This window comes from Pezoporus occidentalis, unplaced genomic scaffold (assembly GCF_034315485.1).
Source record: "Pezoporus occidentalis ecotype Australia unplaced genomic scaffold, CSIRO_AGI_Poc_V1 ctg25, whole genome shotgun sequence".
In the NCBI taxonomy this organism is placed as follows: domain Eukaryota; kingdom Metazoa; phylum Chordata; class Aves; order Psittaciformes; family Psittacidae; genus Pezoporus; species Pezoporus occidentalis.
This window is the reverse complement of record NW_026914394.1, coordinates 2227725-2240239: the sequence shown is the minus strand read 5'-3', so window position 1 is coordinate 2240239 and position 12515 is coordinate 2227725. Positions and strand designations below refer to the sequence as shown.

The following is a 12515-nucleotide window of genomic DNA, read 5'->3' as shown; positions in this document are numbered from 1 at the left end:
TACACTACCTTTATCACATAGCACCAGCTTTTCTCCAGGGCAGGGGCTTCTGAGAGTTCTAGTAATGCAAACAAAAGCTACATGTGACCTCTCTCACCCAGCACCTCTGGCTCTGTATTACATCCTGCACCCACTAGCACACAGAAGCCCTTAGAAGTGCTGAAAGCAGACAGAATGGTATGAGCTACACAGTCACAGCCAGCAAGCACCAGGGCTTCAATGGCACCCAAAGTCACAGGTTTAATCTCTGATATTCACTCAGCCTACCCTGGAAAACGTTTTTAATGTAGTCACAAGAATTACCAAAACTATCTTCAGTACCAGCACGTCTTATAACTTCTACCCGGAATGGCAAACAGCTTTCTGCTGGTCCTGTGACAGGACAAGGATGGTATCCTATGGCTTGAGATTCTTCTAGGGAATAAGCAGTCCAAGTGCAGCTTTGCATGTGAGAGCTGCTGGCTAATCCAAATTCCTAGCTGTGGCAGGAAATGAGCCAGTGGGGACACTGAGTCTGAAAAAGATGGGTTACTTCAATACACTACCCAGTGGGACTCTGAAGGGAGCCACTGCCTCTCACTGAGAAGCAACCCTGTTTTCTGAGAGATCTACCTTGAGTCTTGTAGCTCTTGGCTAGAAGAGGATGTTGCTGTGAGGCAGAGAGGGCTGGAGAAGTAGGCCACTCCCTCAAAGAAGTCTTTTGCTAGTCTAGAAGTATCATTAAATGTGAAATCACATTCTTAACTTATGCTGGCAAGTGATTAGGGTAGAGCCAGCATGAGGCTGCCAATAGCAATATGTCACAGTAAGTACGAATAACTTGGGTAGGTTTCATGTCTTTAACAACGCATTGCAACCCATGGGTCATGTGTCTGCCAGACTCCAGCATTTAAATCCGCATCACTGACATCTGAGCAGCCACTGGCCGACATCTGATACTGCTCCACTGAGCTTACTAACTCTCTCTACTTGTCCTGCTGAACTGTTTGTGGCCACTCCATCCATTACAGCTACCCAGAGGGACAGGAAATCAATGCCGGTACCAAGTCAATGCAAATTCTGAGTCAGCTGCATGGAGCAAAGGAATCACAGCTTCCAAATATGGCATCAGACACAACGTGGAAGAGGAGAGTTGTGGTTAACACAGCTCTGAATATTTCTGGGCATTTTACCCAACACAGCAGGAGCGTCTTCAGATGAATGAACTGGGCTCCTGACACTGTGTGTATAAATTTTCAAGTGGGTTTTACTGTCTCCTTTCTCCAGAGGAAACAAGGGCCATGATAGACACACACATACACACACACACACACACACACACACACACACACACACACACAAAATGAGTAACAGAAACACACACAGACAGAAGTCCCTAAGATCGGCTTGTTGATGTAAACCTTAATAGAAAACACACTTCAGTTTGCGGAAGATTCTCTGGAGACTTGAACCTAAAAAGAAAAAAACCTAAAGTATGCACACACTTTCTCTCTACTATTTTTAAGCCTCAGTTCCAAATGGATGCTCAGGGTCACCTAAGCTGAGCTGCGGCGGATGCGATGTTTAACTAATTGGGAAGAAAACAGCAGGGCGGGATGTGGCAGCAATAAAATATCAGCATTCCATTGTCACGCCTTCTGAATTGCTCAGTGCCTGTGGTGGGACACTGCGCTGCGTGGATCAGCCATCTGGTGGGAGAGTCCTCAGATTTAGGAGGATCTGTCAGATTTCTGGTTTCTCCATGCGTCCTCCTGGGATGAGGAAAGACGTTAATGACCCATGGATGTTTTGTGCAAAAATGTAGCATGCCATTAGTAATGCGCATGGAAACATCTAGCAGAGGGCAGAGATAAGAATGGAAAACGATACGTGGAATCTCTGTTATACTGCCAGCCCCTTCCCCTTTTCCCTCAGGGTCCATATTTTCTTATTGCTGGGGTTACCAACAAAGGTTTATTGTCAAGGTAAAAGACATAGAGTCAAGGAGTCCAGTGGTTGTGCCCATAACTACCAAGTTAGGCATTCCAGCCTGCTCGCCTTCCTTGCCTAGTTCCAAACAAGTCCAGAAGGTTAAAAAGATGTTCTTGGAGTTATAAAACCCTAATCTGGGGGACAGAGGAAGCAAATATCTTTTTAGACTATTTTATTAATGATCTGGATAATCCCTCTTTGCATTCTGCATCTTTAGCTCAAATACCTATGGAAAATCTGTGAGAAAACCAGATAATTCTGCTGAAAGTGTCACTGATCTCACAAAATGCTCCCATCACAAGGGAAATCAATGGTGAAATAAAGACTTAAAACTGAATCCTACAAAGCCCAGGCTAGCATACTATCATGAGGAATCCCTCATGACCAATATGAAATTCTTTACAACTACCATAAAAAAAAAGCAGGAAAAATCCAACCTTCTTTAAAACCACAAAAGGCAAATTTTTGGTTCTCAGAGCTAGATGCAGATTACTCTGTGATTTAACAACATAAAACACAGTTTTGCAGGCAGTGAAAGCAGTAAAATGAGAATATTTCTGTCCTGATTGTCTGTGAATTTACCATCTGCAGAGAGGAAAAGGCTCAGTTGCTTTGCTCAGTTCACATACCAATGGCTTGGTTCTGCCTTGAGCTAAATTCCATTGGATTTCCACCACTGTCCAGTGAGGCCAATACTGTTCCCTAAATATCTATTCAACGTCTGTCAAAAATGTACTCAGTACAAAACCAAGTTGCCTCCTGCCCTACAATGTTAAACATTTAACTATTACCATGTACTGAAGACTTGCTGAATCCAGAAACTGGCCTTGGTACAGTTTCCCTTCACTAGAAGAAGCTACCTTTTCCTCCCTTGAGCCTCCTAAGATCTGTAGATCTTCTGGCTGTAATCGGAGTTCTAATCGTTAACATTTTAAATCTTCTTCCAGCAGGTGGAGGTAGACGTGTGCTGGATTTTCCTTTGGGAAAGCAAGCAAGATCAATAGCTCAGAAAGTAATTCTACATGCACTTAAACAACTGTTTGCAATATTTGCTGTACGATCTACTGTTCTCCTTTATTTGCAACTCAGTTTTGTTTCAACACAGCTGAGGGAATGAAGAGGAAAAAGATCTCTGCATTTGGAATGTGACAATATGTCTCCTTGAATCCTTGAGAAATCCTGTGTGGATACAATTAAAAACTCATCACCAAGTTGAAAAAGTTCCTTTTGCTCTTATTTGTTTTTCTCTAATTTTCAGCTTTTTCCAGAGTTTCAATTTGGAGATGGAAAGTCAGCTGTGTGCTGGGAAATGCTTTTTTTTTCCAAATGCATTCTGTCTTACAAACAAGGGACAAATGTTGGAGTCTGATCACATCTGGAAGACCCATGGGAAGCTTTCTTTACAGGCTCCTTCTCCTTACCTCATGAGAAGGAAGAGTTTTGGGAGGGGAAATATGCTTCATGTGGTTCCCACTGACAGCCCTTTCTCAAGCCATCGCCACAAAATTATTGGTGTCTGGGCACATGCAAGAGAGGGGTCACAAACCTTGTAGGGAGCTCTCAAGAGATGCTTTCTCTGGACAGACTTCACTGGGTATGGAAGGGCCTCTCAACTAATGGCTTAGATGCTCAACTCCAAACATTCCCATCCCATGGTGATAGATAATGAGCCTTAAAAAATTGCAACTGCCACCGCAATGGAGAACAGAGGAAGCTGAGGACTCAAATTCCTGCAGGATTTGTGTTCCAACCTGAAGGAATCCCTGGCTTGTCAAAAGGATTAGGGTGAGCCTAACAAGGCTCATCCGCATCTTCTCATGGAAGTTATTTAAGTACATTTTGGGGCAATGAGGATTTTTCTCATTGGGTTTCATTTGCAGCCCCCTTTTGATAAGGACTTTCCCTGGAAAGCCTCAATTGTCAGGGTTAATGGCTTAAGCAGTGTTGATAGATTCTGTTTATGTTCGGTGAGGAGGTTCAGGTGACCCAGTCTAATGTAAGCTTTCCATCAACTGTAAACAGCAGCTTTTTATGTCAAAGCTGTGTTTCTGCCTTTTGACAAAGCATTAACACATCTAGGAAAAGAAGAACCCAGGGTGACGACAGCGGGAAGAGCGAAGAGGTTTAATAGGTCATTTCCACCACAAGTTCTGATAAGTTGACAAAGTATCATGTCTTTTCTGTCAAGGTCACAGAAAGAGTTCACATCCGCCATACTCTGGCTCCCATTCTCGACTCTGCTCCAGGAGCTATAAGAAACTTGTGGTGGTGTCTGCTGGCTGGGAGGGGAAAAGTCTTTCTGCTGTCTCTGTCCAGACCTCCCCAGTCTGATGGTGAGCAAGAGGACATTCTGTATTTGACCACAGCCTTGTCCTGAGGCACGCGTTTAATAAAGTCTTGGCTGAAATTGGTCCTGCCTGGGAGAGTGTTTCCCGTTATGGATTTAAAGGAAGCTTCCCATATGTTGCCTGTAAGCAGAGCTATTCCTAGTCTGTCAGGTCTGTGATGACAATCAACCTAAATTAAGCCTTACTCTGTGCCTGTGGTCTGGAGTTAGGACATGACACCTTGGCTGGTATCTTCAATAGCTGGTCCCACCAAGAAATGAGAGATCCAAGACTCTGGCTTACAAAGTCAGTCAGTTATGAGGAGGATTGGCCACAGGCCCAGCATAAGAGCAGAGTGAATGTGGAGCTGTATAACATGTGGTGCAGGCGCACCATCTTTCCTCTCACATTCCCAACTCCAATGGCTGGATATGCAGAAAGGGAGATGCTGCAAGGCGCACTGTGTTGCAACGGCCTAGAAGAAATTGGTCTATGGGCCAAAATGCTGACCCCTATGTATAAGGATGACCATCCAGTCAGGAAGTGGAGTGTGAACCTAGAAAGAGGAGAGAAAGGACAGTGCAGATGAAATTAATTTTATCTATAACAAATTAGACAGGGTAGGATAAGGAAGGGGTTCTGTGGAAATTGTATGGTTAACTTACTGCAACTTGTGTCCTATAAAAAGACCATAAATATACCAAAAACTTGTGATGAAAAGCCAGGTCGTCAGTGACATTATTTACCCTTTTTGTCTCAGACACAAGGAAAGGTAAGCACAGTCCTGTTTTAGAGGGGAACTGTGTGATGATGCTTGTGTAATCCATGAATCCCACTACCTTTTAGCCCGGGAGCATCTCAGAAACTTTAACACACACGGAGCCCACTCAAAGGATGAAGACCTTAAAATCCTGTGAAAATGTGATAGCATGTAAGTAACTTCGGTTGGGTTTTGGCAAAGCCATATTTACCAAGAGCACTTGTACGTGGCAAAGTGAAAAAGTACCTGGATCTGCTCCAGGCCCCGCTTTCTGCTGTTGCAAAGACTTCAGAAGGGAAATGAGAAACTGTGCAATGTGTGACAGTCTTCTTTTACTGGATGCAAGGACTGGGATTAGAGAAAAATCAGAGATGGAAGGATTTTACTGAGCTCGCACATCACAGTCTCACTCACTGCTTTTCACTCTGTGGAGCACACTGCTTCCCAGTGAGGTCTTGCCTTCCTTTGCTGTACCAAAAAAGCCCCAGGCTGAGACTACCTCTTGCATCTTTTTCTTTCTGTAGGAATCTTTTCCATCTCCTGCAGGCCTTCAGGATAAGATGGAACTTATCTTTATAACCATTTATTAACGTTGTCGACTGATGACCTGGCAGGAGAACAATGTGGCAGAGCAGTGAGTCTGCTGAGAAACGACCAGTGGGAGGGCTGAGTGAGACAGCAACGGACTGTAATCAGGCTTGTACCATCTGATTTTGCTTCTCTTATGCTGACAGGTTCTTGGCTCTGGCCCAGTAATTCGCAGAGGGTGAAGGGTGGCAGCTAATATTTTGGCATGGGAATTAGAAGAGCATTGCGGGATGTCAGAGAACCATCACCTCGGAGAGCTTCAAGGTGGTAAAAATGTGGTTTATGGGGTTAAGCTTTGTTAGAATGAACTTGCTCTGCCAGACTGAAACAGCTGAAAAGTCTGTTATCTCCATTTATTAGTTTAATCCTTTAATCCACCTTGCTGTCCAATTAGATTAATGAAACTAGAACCCTACTTCCAGCTTGACCTGTGTTATCGCACTTATAAAATGGTCATAAAGGTGTTTATGTGTCTGAAAGGGGTGGGGAGGATCCTGGGTGATGACTGCCACACAGTTCGCTTACTGAGGGCTGAATAGCTCATTAGTGACCTGAAGAGCAGAAGGGGGCTTGGGGGACTAATCCACTGTCAGAAGACAAAGCGATGTTCACACTATTATGTTGCCTAACAAAAATGTTAATGGTTCAAAGTAGAATTTATTGCTTTCTGAAATCACAGATTTTATTTTTAATACATAATGGCTAAACTGCTTTATTTAGTAAGAAATGGATCTGCTTGCAAGCAGAATCTGTGACAACCATTTAATGGAAACCAGTGCAATGCTTTGCTGGTGTGCCTGTAGGGTTTTCCTTAAATTTCTAGAGGTGTTCAGATGAGTTTCCCTGGCAAGCAATGTCACTCTTTTTCTCTTTCCTTGGGCCAGATTCTGATCCCGCGATTTACTGTCCAGATCATTTTTACTTCAATAGTCCTCTTGACTGATGAGACTGCTTTATGGCCTTAAGGCCAACGCTGAGCTATCCTTGACACCAGAGTCTCTTGGATGTTCAGTGGGATTGAAAGAGTAACTACTCAGAGAGAAAGACTTTTCTGAAAGGACTCCCATGCTCCACTCTTTCTAGTGCCTGAGGTGCAATGTCTATCTCAGCATCAAAGTAAGATTTCCTGTGTGTTCTGAAGCATGCTAGGTAGGGAGGCAAAGGCAGTTAAGGCACTGATCAGAATCTGGGAGATCATTGTATAATTCTCTGCTCTAAGACTGGTTGCCTGCATGACCCTGGGGCAGTCCCTCAACCCTGCAGTGTTTCATTTATAACATGGGCAGGGTATCACAGCCTTCCTACACAGGAATGCAGTAAGGAGAAAGTGTTAGAGACTGGGTTGTCTTTAATGTCCTGGTGAAGATAAGATACCATGGGAGCCATAGGAGTTATAATCAATTGAAACAAAGCTCTAAGAATTTTCTGTTTCCTTGTTTCTCTCTGAGCATTCTCTTGATTAATATGTGAGGGTACATGAAAGGTGTACTATTTTTTAACAGTCTCTCTACTCTTGCTACTTGTTCTTTACCCCAAAGTCTTACTCCTACAGCTGAGATACTACATGGTAAATCTACCCCTAACCACGACTTTTTAGTCACCCTTTACCCTGTGATCTCTGACCTAACACCTGTCAGAGACCGCTGCTTTGGTCAAAGCCACAGAGCATGAGGTAACACACAGCTTTCTCATTCTGAAAACCTGGTGTGGGAATGACATGAGCTCACCCACCACTTCTGCACTGGGTAAACAGTCTGCAAATGGAATAATAATAAGAAAAAAGTGCTTATGATTGCAAAGGATCCTGGGAAAACCTTTATAAAAGCCATAGTGGTGAACTGTTTCTAGCCAAGTTTCTGGCAGTCACAACGTTCGAAGAACCTTATCCCTGCAGACTTCAGTATTCCCAAACAAGAATTTGCTGGCACAGGACCTTTCTCAGAGGGGCTGAATGATGCCCTATAGCCTGTAAAATCATAGAATAAGTTAGACTGTATGGCACCTTTGGAGTTCTCCAGTCCAACTCATGTAACAAGACTTCTAAGGGTTCCACTAAGAACGATTATATGACGGAGGTAGCTTTGGGAACTGTAATAGCAACATCTTTGATGATTAGCATGGTTTTATTGCTTTTCCTGCTAGGGAAATTAATAAAGGTGTCTTCATAAGGCAGCAACATCCAGCAGGTTGGAAACAAAGAATTAACAGCGTTGGCTCTGTTTTGAATATACATTTTCTTGTTGTATAACACTGAACAGAACAATTGTTCTTTTTGAATTGCCTAATGAAAATGCTGTCATCATCTTCAGCAGCAGTAAGAGAGATCTGTGTCTAGCAGATAAACATTTCCCAGAAGTCAGGAATCCTGATTCCAGCTCTGACCGTGGCTTGCTCTGTCACCTCAGACAATTTCAGTTCTGTGCACTCTTTTTCCCCTTTGAGAGGTGCTGATGAAAATGTCTATGAGTGAACTTTGAAAATACAAGTTATTATATTAATTGGGAGAATATTTAGTCCTGCTTGAGTGACTGTCTGTTTGGTAGAAAAAGCAGGGAAAACATCACTTTTTCTTGAAACACAGTCAGGCGAAAACTGCCAGAGAAGCAGCTTTTTTAGCTTTCAGTTGGTATTTACCTGAATCATACTTAACTTGAAAAGTTCTAGGCTTAATGAAGCCTGAGTTCAGGGCTTGGTCAAGTAAGCAAGTTGCCCCTGCTATTTGCAAAACAGAGATAACTCTTGAAAGCTGGACTATAGCAAGGATGATCACAAACAATCCAAAGCCTGACTGTGCTCTGTCTGCCAGGATCACACTGCTATTAGGGACAAGCAGCATGTGACAGCACAGAAGGAGTTATGAGCAGAGAAACCAGGTGATAAGTTTCCTTTTTTATTAAACATTCAGTTTGGCTCAGCAAGTAAATGCCACTGGGGAAAAGCTCTCAGATCCTACATATTCGAACATGCTGAGGTTAGACTCTGCTCTTTGGAGGAATCTGGACACAATATTAACTGGCTTAAGTTCTGTTTTGAAGCTGATTCTACGTGTGGAAACAGCACGACCTGTCTTTATACCTGAGTGGAAGCAGAAATCCTGGGAAAAGAAATGGAAGGGCACCTTCATCCCATGTAAACGAAACCTTAGCAATCTCTCAGTTCAGACAGACAACTTCCCTGCAAAGTGACTGCACAACTAGGTCTAGAACGTGCCCCTTTTCTAGAACATAAACCAGCCATTTCCAGATGGTGGAAGAACAAAGAAGAAAGATCCTAATTGGATCTCACTCTTTGTGGTTTCATTTTCTCCCCTCCCTTGGCTCCCTAATGAGAATCAGCAATTTGAAGAGTTTGTGGACACAGTGTTCACTGGAGGAGCTTTCATTTCATGGTTCTCCATTTGTGCTCATTGCCAACTTTACAGCTAATTGAAACAAAACCGAACTTGTAGATTAAATGGCAACCCCTGGGATTTGTTTCTGCAATTACCAGCACTCCTCCTAGACAGATTCTAATTCAATAGCAAGTTCCTGGACCCACATGAAGAAAACACTGGGAAAAATCTCACTGCCTGGGTGACATCAGAGTTAACTCTGTCCAGTCCATTACAGCCCCTTCGCAACTGTACATGAAACCCTGGCCTGTTGAAATCTGGGAAATTTGCCACCAGCTTCATATAGTTAGATGAAGGCTAGGATTTCACCTTGGAAGACTGAAGGAACTGTCTTTTCTTGACAGCATGACATATCCAGTTTTGCAGCTTGCCCTGCAACGGCTTAAGTTTTATAGAATGCATTTTCCCTCAGTGTGGTTGAAGCTATTCATGCATTTCATAAAAACACATGCTCAGCCTTGGAGCATAACATTTTGCAAGCCCTTAGAAGATATCCTTTTTGCCCACATTGAATTCCTTGAGTGGGAAGAAAGGAGGCTGCAAAATGCAGCATCTGCAAAAATCTTTTTGAAAGCAGTTTCCAGGGGTCAAAAAGAAACCAGTCACCTCTGAACTATTTTCACAACAGATATTCAACGTGAACAGTATTTACAGATCAGGGAATGAATACATGGTTAAGCAGATTCAGAATGGGATACTAGGCAAGAACAGTTGGCTTTTGCTGTATCTTCTTGTTGGCAAATAGAGCCAGAGAGAATGCAAACTGACTGGCAATGATTCCTACTACCATATCCGTTTCCATGGTGTAAAGCAAAATACATCTGCCAACTCACTGACAAACTTTCTCCACTTCTAATTCAATTGAACCTGCTCTCATTCCAGACAATGCAGCTGGAGTTAACCTGATAGAACAGAGCAGGAACCAGCCATATCTGGTTCTGGATCACCTTTTCTTGCCCTCTCAGCTCACCAGTAGGATTTTAAGCATAGAACAAACCCTAAATTGCTCTAAGTGATATTAGAAGCCAAACAATCCTTGGCTCAGGCAGGGAAATAGGCAGTTTTCATCCAGCTTTTTTCACGGCACATCAAAGGACATCGTAAAACTGGAACAGGTATGGAAGAGAATGGCTGTTGTGAGAACAGACTAAGATGTTTGAAGGTAGAAGACAGATATGGTCAAGATCTATAAAACCACAAGGAACATGAGTGAGTGATGAGGGATGATGGACAGTACCTTGCAAGTTCCGAGAGATGCAGGAGATCAACTGGAGTCAGCTGGAGGTACAGGGCAGAAGAGGGGAGATAGGTCTTTACACAGTTGCACAGTTAAAACTATGGAGCTAATGCTCTGCCATGTGCCAGTCATTTACACGGGCTCAAAAGTTAGTCAGACAAAAGCATGACAGAAAAATCAACCGCAGAGGTACTAAAACACAACATGTAGATAACACTTCTGGCTCTAAGTGTTCAAACCAGAATTTTCCAGAGGCCGAGAGAAAACACTTGGGGAACTAGTGATATGATATGCCTTGTGTTTACACTGTTCACTGGACATCTGCTATAAACTACTAGTGCAGACAGGTTCCTTAAGAAACTTGGTATAAAACCATATAAGCTGTCACTCTGGATCGGGCCTGTGCTCAGAACCAGACACTTGCTTATGCTAAAGGAGGGAGCATAAGAAAGAAATACAGCCCTGCTTCTCCCAGCAACTCTCCTGTGCCACTCAGGTTCTCACAGTCTGCAGTGTAAGGAAATTCTCAGCCAGAGACTTATGGATGTTTATTTACCTCAATAGATTTAAATTGTGATTGAACAACTCTAATGGGAAGGATATCCATCTATGATTTCAGTCTTTACATGAGTTCATCTTCCTGAGCATCTCTGCCTTCCTATCTCCTTTCTGAAGCATTGTCTGATTCAATAAAGCACAATGGAGACGAAGAGCTCAGTGATGCCACATTTCTCCACATGTTCTGGAAACAGTCAGGTAGAGAGGAATTAAATCTTATTAGCTCTCCCAGGGAGAGAAAACACTCTTAGCCCTATGAGACATCAGAGAACTCACACAGAGGGGTGCATACTGGAAAGGTGGCAGTATGTATTCTGCCCTCCCAGGGTAATTAGAGTTTTTGTCAAGTTGGCTGCTGAGACCCAGTCCATTTGCCCAGTTCAATCCACACTGGACTTTCCACATCTTTGTTCCAAAGCCCTATTTATGAAGACAAAGCCAGAGACTTGGCAGCTGCCATGCAAATGTCACGTTTTATGGCAAAACAATTGATGTAAGAAGGGCTTTTTTCTTTTTTCTGGCAGGTTTTCAATCTATGGCCTGGGTCACTGTGCCCCCTGACTCCCTCACTACACACTACAGAAATGGACACTCCAGATTTCTGTCTGAGGCCAGCCTTGGCAACGGAGCCAACGAGACGAGAAACAGCTTGTGCTCTAATAAGTAAAATATTTGCATCTTGTTTCAGCTAACATAACCTCTCTCAATAAAATATTTTTCCCAGGAGGAAATCTATGAAAGGGAGGGGGTTCATTTATTATGTCCCCAAATCCTTCTTTTATGCTCCCCTTCAAAAGCCTCAAAATCAAAGGACACTGTACTCTGATGCTTTTTGTTCCCATTCTTGACTTTGTTATTATTAGTTATTACAACTATTATACTGACTACCATGACGAGTTCTCAAGAGGCCCTGGCTAATCAGCACCCCATTCCAGGAATCCCTCTGACAAATCTCTCACAGCATATGCATACACAAAGCTTGCTACCTAAAAAGACCAGCTAAACAGATTGTTAAGGTGTTCCCAAGCCAGGGAATTGCAGCATAGAAAGCTAAAACAATTCCAGTGACATCCAGTGCAGGAGCCTCGGTCAGAGAGGGAGCAAAGCTCTTAACTGATACTAAAGAGATCAGCCTGGTCATTTCTCACTGTGTTTCAGGAGACCATTCTGCAACAAGAGATCCTTGAGAGACTCTTCATGCACAGAAGAGTCATCAGTGGTATTCTGCACTTTGGCTCATTGCTACCCTCATAGCCCAACAGTGCTCCAGGTCTGCAGCCCAAATAGCTGTATGTGTGATTCAGGGTAGGCCCTAGTTCAGGTGGAGGGTTACTGGCCTGACACATACAGGGAAGAACTGCTGGGAACTGTCACTCCTGTGCATCAGGACAGCATATGCTGCCTTTCAACAGAAGACTAAGCTTCTGCTCCTTAGTTACTAATGAGATTTTAACCTCTTCCTGGGCACCTCATCACCATTCTGTGTTGCAGGTGATAAGATCACTCATGGCAACTGCTCTGTCTTGCTAGTGTTATGCTACTAATATTTTTGACCTATCCCAGATGGCAACTTGTATCATCTCCCTTATGTAAGGAGACAGAACTCCTGTACCCAGCCAAGTGAAGAGGAAGACTGAGTTTTGATGGAACAAGATTTCAGCTCAGAAAGCATGCAGTCAAATC

General features: G+C 43.3%; 1 long non-coding RNA gene across 1 annotated transcript in view; it reads right to left on the bottom strand.

The window, feature by feature from the left end:
* Positions 1–10362, bottom strand: part of LOC134165982 (uncharacterized) — a 62813-nt gene extending 52451 nt beyond the window's left edge. The window contains exon 1 of the long non-coding RNA XR_009965719.1: positions 10275–10362. This is a non-coding gene — a long non-coding RNA (uncharacterized LOC134165982). The remainder of the gene's footprint in view (positions 1–10274) is intronic.
* Between the last annotated feature and the right edge of the window lie 2153 nt (positions 10363–12515).